Source organism: Ammodytes marinus, assembly GCF_949987685.1.
Source record: "Ammodytes marinus genome assembly, chromosome: 17".
NCBI lineage: Eukaryota > Metazoa > Chordata > Actinopteri > Uranoscopiformes > Ammodytidae > Ammodytes > Ammodytes marinus.
Window position 1 is genome coordinate 1,170,493 of NC_137221.1, and position 5,813 is coordinate 1,176,305.

General features: G+C 43.1%; 1 protein-coding gene across 2 annotated transcripts in view; it reads right to left on the reverse strand.

The window, feature by feature from the left end:
- LOC307264227 (phosphatidylinositol 4-kinase beta-like) overlaps positions 1 to 4,879 on the reverse strand; it is a 57,419-nt gene extending 52,540 nt beyond the window's left edge. For both annotated transcript variants that reach the window (XM_080045539.1, XM_080045538.1), the window contains exon 1: positions 4,686 to 4,879. The gene's annotated coding sequence lies outside the window, so the exon portion shown is untranslated. The remainder of the gene's footprint in view (positions 1 to 4,685) is intronic.
- Positions 4,880 to 5,813: the final 934 nt, after the last annotated feature.

The following is a 5,813-nucleotide window of genomic DNA, read 5'->3' on the forward strand; positions in this document are numbered from 1 at the left end:
ACACACACACACACACACACACACACACACACACACACACATCTGGTCAGGAAACGGTTAAAGTCTAAAACATAATCTGCAGCATCTGAGTCTGTTGTGTTTGTTCATGTGACTCCACCCACATAGCAGTGTACGTGTGTGTGTGTGTGTGTGTGTGTGTGTGTGTGTGTGTGTCTCTGTGTGTGTGTGTGTGTCTGTGTGTGTGTGTGTGCGTGTGTCTATGTGTGTGTGTGTGTGTGTCTATGTGTGTCTCTATGTGTGTGTGTGTCTGTGTGTGTGTGTGTTATGTAATGTCCTTCTGTTCACCAACCTATCATCACCATCACACACATATCTCCTCATGATCTGCTACCTGTCTGTACTGTGTGTGTGTGCTCTGAAATGAAATCCAGTGTTAATACACAGCCTAGGCTCTGTAAAAGGGCATGTTGCTAGATACAGTGGTTCCCTTTAGTTTACATACCAGTTTACAGAGCCTAGGCTGTGTATTAAGCACTGTATTTTTGTCAGCACACACACACAGTACAGACAGGTGGCGGATCATGAGGAGATATTCACTGATTTTGACAACAAGCGTTCTCCAGAATCACTGACTGCACCTTTAAAGTTCTGAAAAGTGAGTGAATGTTGTGAGGAAATTGCAACTGCTGATGTGTGTGAATCGTTCATATGAAGAAAAAATGTGAAGGGGAGAGAGAATGATGTCATTAGAGAGTGTGTGAGTGTGTGTGTGTGTGTGTGTGTGTGAGAGAGAGATGGAATCCAGATGTGACGCGTGGGCGGCTTCACACACACACACACACACACACACACACACACACACACACACACACACACACACAATGTTCATAAAAAACTGGTTAAACCTGAAAACACACTTTCTCCCGTCTTAGCCGTGCATACAATAAGCTAAACTTTATGCTGAGCTCACATTACGTCACCTGTAAACCTGTGTGTGTGTGTGTGTGTGTGTGTGTGTGTGTGTGTGTGTGTGTGTGTGTGTGAGATTTTTGACTATAAATCCTAGTGACAGAATAACCAAATTCTTCCTTTCCCCCCCCCAATCTGTTGTGTGCTATGGCTGACCCTGTGTGAGGACCCGCTCCGAAGTGAAACGCTTGAGAGGGGAGAAGAGACAAATATTAAAAGCTGCTCTGAGGAACTTTCAGTGTGTGTTAAATCTAGCGCCCCCCTTTGGACAAAAGCAGGTAGTGTTTTTACCACGCCAGCTGTTGTTCCTGGGTGAGCATAGTATACCCGTGACAAAGGCATTAAGAAGAACTATATAAAAATAGCATTCTTTAGCACTGATGGTCTCGTTTGCTGGTACATGTGATTTATGATCATCAGAGGAAAAATGAGACTGTTTCAGAAATATTTCAAAAGTTCCTCGTATCTCCTGTAATGTGACTTGTGAACATTACAACGACTGACTGTGTGAGGTCAGACTACTGTGTTTGGCTTTTGACCTAGTTTACAATCACTCAGTCACGCTTCTTGTCAAAATCAGTGAATACCTCCTCATGATCTGCTAACTGTCTGTACTGTGTGTGTGTGTGTGTGTGTGTGTGTGTGTGTGTGTGTGTGTGTGTGTGTGTGTGTGTGTGTGTGTGTGTGTGTGTGTGTGTGTGTGTGTGTGTAAATGGCAAATAATGGAATAAACTCGCCCTGCGTTCCAATCCCCATACTTCCATACTACTTAGTATGCCAGGAAAATATTTAGGATGTCCCCATGCATGCACGTCAATTGTAGTATGCTGAAAATATATAAAAGGCCCCACTAACTCCAATAGCATTTTGAAGTATTCGTCTTTATTCTTGACATAATGGAAAAAAAAAATCTTCCTTCTCTGATTTTTTCATCGTTAAAACGTTTAGAAATGTTTGAATTATTCCATAAAACTGAGGTTGCGTTCCGAATCGCATACTTTCTACTATATAGTATGTAGAAAAAAGATTTAGGATGTCCTGATTCTTGTGGCCAGATTTAGGATGGTTAGAAGTACCCGGATGTCCTACTTCATGCGGCCAAGATTGTTAGGGCGCACTCACACTAGTGCCGTTTGCCTGTTCCGTGCTCAGCACGATTCAGCACGATTCCCCCCTCTCCCCACAGGCCCGTGCTCACACTGCTCGTGGCCTGGGCATACTTGCACCGTGCGCGTTTAGGATTTGGAGCGTAGTCTACTTGTAGGCTATACGACTGTTTGTGAATATTTTCATCCGGCCAAATTTGCATCAAATATTCCACTTCCACATAACAGCAACGAGAATCCTTAAGCTATTGTTTTTTTTAATGTAGCCTTGACGTAATAGGTCGCGGTGGACAGTCTCATATTTGTGCAGCACGCTGTTTATTATTAATATAACGGCCCGTCATCAGACCATATGTATCCGGAAGGTTTTGTACACATCGATCGCTCCATCAAATCCAAGTCAGAACTTTTTGTATGGGCAGAGATCGTTTTTTTAAGTGTCTTTATAAAGTTTCTTGTTAAACCTTAGCGTAGGCTACTGTTTCCTTATCACCGGGCCGCGGTGTGTTGTTTTGGGTGCGTCTCCACCGCCATGCGTAAATGCAGTTATGACAGCTGACGGGAGGAAAAAGAAAAAAAATCATCTGACGAACGTGAGTAAACACGAAAACATTTTTGCTTTGCTTTCTGAGCCGACCTAATTAGCTCTCTCCCTCTTTTATTAGCCCACACCTAGGCCTACACACACGTTAATTCTCACACATTATAGCTACAAGTCCAAGTGGTGGGCAATTCTGGTGCCGACTAGTAAGGCAGCGGACGTTAACGGACAATGCATCCTTAATAAATTCACGTCAGGAACGCCGCCTGTGCGCTTGCTTGTGCGCGTGTCATCTCATTAGCATCTGTACTTTGGCCACGGCACACCTCTCCCAGGTGTGCCGTGGCCAAGGGGCTGTTCCGTGCTGGAATACAGTTGGCGTGGTCACACTAGCCAAACGTTCTAGACTTTAGTATGCTAATGAGCTTTGGCACGGGGCCGTGGCACTAGTGTGAGTGGGCCCTGAGTGTTGAAAAGTGCATCCTATTTGGGCGATTCTGACCCACAATCCAGTGCGCACGTGAAGTGACGTCACATCGACGAAGCCTCCATATGAAAACAAACGGGGATGAGACGGATATAAGAGCAAGAGGCAAGATCAAGGAGCAATGTTATGATGAAATAAGAGAGTAAAGTATGTCCCAATAGTATGCCTACTGCATCCTAACTAGATTCTTTTTATCGTCGGATGTAGTATGTAGAATAGAAAAAAGAAAGAGTATGCGATTCGGAACGCAACCAAAATGTTATCTCAGTGTGAGGTGAGTCAGTGTGTCAGTGAACGCACCGTCAGAGTGTGACGTGTGCAGTTCAGGGGCAAAGAGTGAAGTTTATCAACAGGACAACACACACACACACACACACACACACTGAGACACACACACACACTGAGACACACACACACAACACGCACACACACTGAGACACACACACAACACGCACACACACTGAGACACACAGACACACATACACACACACACTGAGACACACACACACACAGAGACACACACACACTGAGACACACACACACACACAGACAGAGGGAGGGACAGACACAGACACACACACACACACACACACACACACACACACACACACACACACACACACACACACACACACACACACACACACACACACACACACACACACACACACACACACACACACACACACTGAGACACAACACACACACACACACACACACACACTCACTCACTCACTGAAACACACACGCTAGCAGTAGGCCTATTCATACAATATATCTGTAGGAGTATTTACATAGCACTAGTTTTATTGTGAGATTATTGTATCACATCAGTAACAGGTTTATTTTTGAGCATTTGCATGAGTATGTTTAGCACTATTTCATGGATATATATATACACTAGAAGAATATATTGTTATTTAAACCAGAGCATTCAGTGTGCTTATAGAAGTATTCCTTAGTATGTATAGCAGCATTAATGTGATTATTATATAAGTTGTAATGAGTCTTGAGTAGGCTACTTTGCATGTGTAGCCTATGTTTAGTAGGATTTCTAAATGTTCAAAGGACTATTTTATGGATAGGCTACATATTTACACTAGAATATATTGTTATTTATATGAGACAGTAGGTGTGTTCATAGCAATATTTAAAGCAGAATTAATGTGGTTTTAGTCTTGAGTATAGTCCTACTTTTCAGAGAGTATTTACATTTGTAGAAGTCGCCAACTACTACTAAAGTAAAATGCTGCAGTGCTGGTGATAAACACAGTCGCAGCTGGAAAGTGAAGCTTCTACTTAATAAATAAATATATAAATAAAGGCTGTTGTCCCGCAGTATTATGGGATGGAGGTTTAGGGGCATCCAGCGAAGAGGTGGACACGTGCAGGTTAAACCCCAGATGTTAAAATGTATAAAAACACATCCTCCAGAGAGCCGCTCCCTCCTGATGAAAACAACCCAGCGAAGGGTGCCGATGGCCGGGCTACAGCAGGCCCCGAGGCCCGGTGTGGACCTCCAGAACATCCAGGCATTACAGGGCGGATCGCGGCTCAACAGGACCCGTAAACATCAAACAATAACACCGAGGAAAAAGAACCAGAGGAGAGTGGACCTTACCGGGGCACGGAGCTTCTTCAGTCCGCCTCAGAGGCCCCAAAGATCGGCCTGTAAATCCACGGCGTCCCGTTAAACCTCCAGGGCGGGTTTCAGGAGGTTCTTAATCCAGGGTTTGGTGCGTGTGATGCGGGTAGCTCAGTGCGGGGCTGCGGCCTGGTTCTCAGGCTCGGAGACGGTCCATCTGGTCTGGGTTTAGCTCGGCTCGGCTCGGCTCGAGTTTACAGCAGCAGCAGTGACGTCACATCCGCGAAGGCCGCAGTATTTACACAATAAAAGCCTCGTTAAAAAGTGTCTGCACAATAAAAGCCCCATTAGAACTGAATATTAGGAATTGTTTCACAAAACCGTTTTCAAAAGCATTTTTTAATCATAATTCATTGTATATATAAATAACAGTGACGAAATAAAAAGGTGAAAGTGTCTCCCAAGTGTAGCATATAGGCCTATTATAGCCCTACTACTGCATTATGTCTAAAGGCCACAGTAAAGGCCTGCTGTTATAAACTGTTATAAAGCACTAAATGGTTTAGGGCCAAAATACATTACTGATATGCTGATACGTTATGAACCGTCCAGAGCCCTTAGGTCGTCTGGGACAGGTCTACTTACAGTCCCCAGAGTTAGGACTAAACGAGGAGAAGCAGCTTTTAGTTATTATGCACCAAAAATCTGGAACAAACTCCCAGAAAACTTGAGGTCTGCTGCAACTCTCACTTCTTTTAAATCGAGTCTGAAGACTTTTTTGTTTCCATTTTAACCTGCAATTTCTATTTTATTTGCTTCTTTTATTCGCTTTTAAATGTTTTATAATGTGGTTTATGTATTCTAATCTTGCCCCTGTAAAGCACTTTGAGTGGCCTTGTGTCTGAAGTGTGCTATAGAAATAAACTTGCCTTGCCTTGCCTTACTGCATTATGTCTAAAGGCTGATGTATGTAGAAAAGTCAAATTTAACGAGATTTGGAACACGGGGAATTATTTCAAAAATGTTTCAAATTAAATGTTTAATATATATTAATAATTTTCCTATTTTATTTATTTTTTCTCTGTGTATTATACGTTATCCTTGTGATTGTGTTTATTGTGTTTGCTCCTCGTCACTGCTGAAACTCATAAAAATTAGAATATC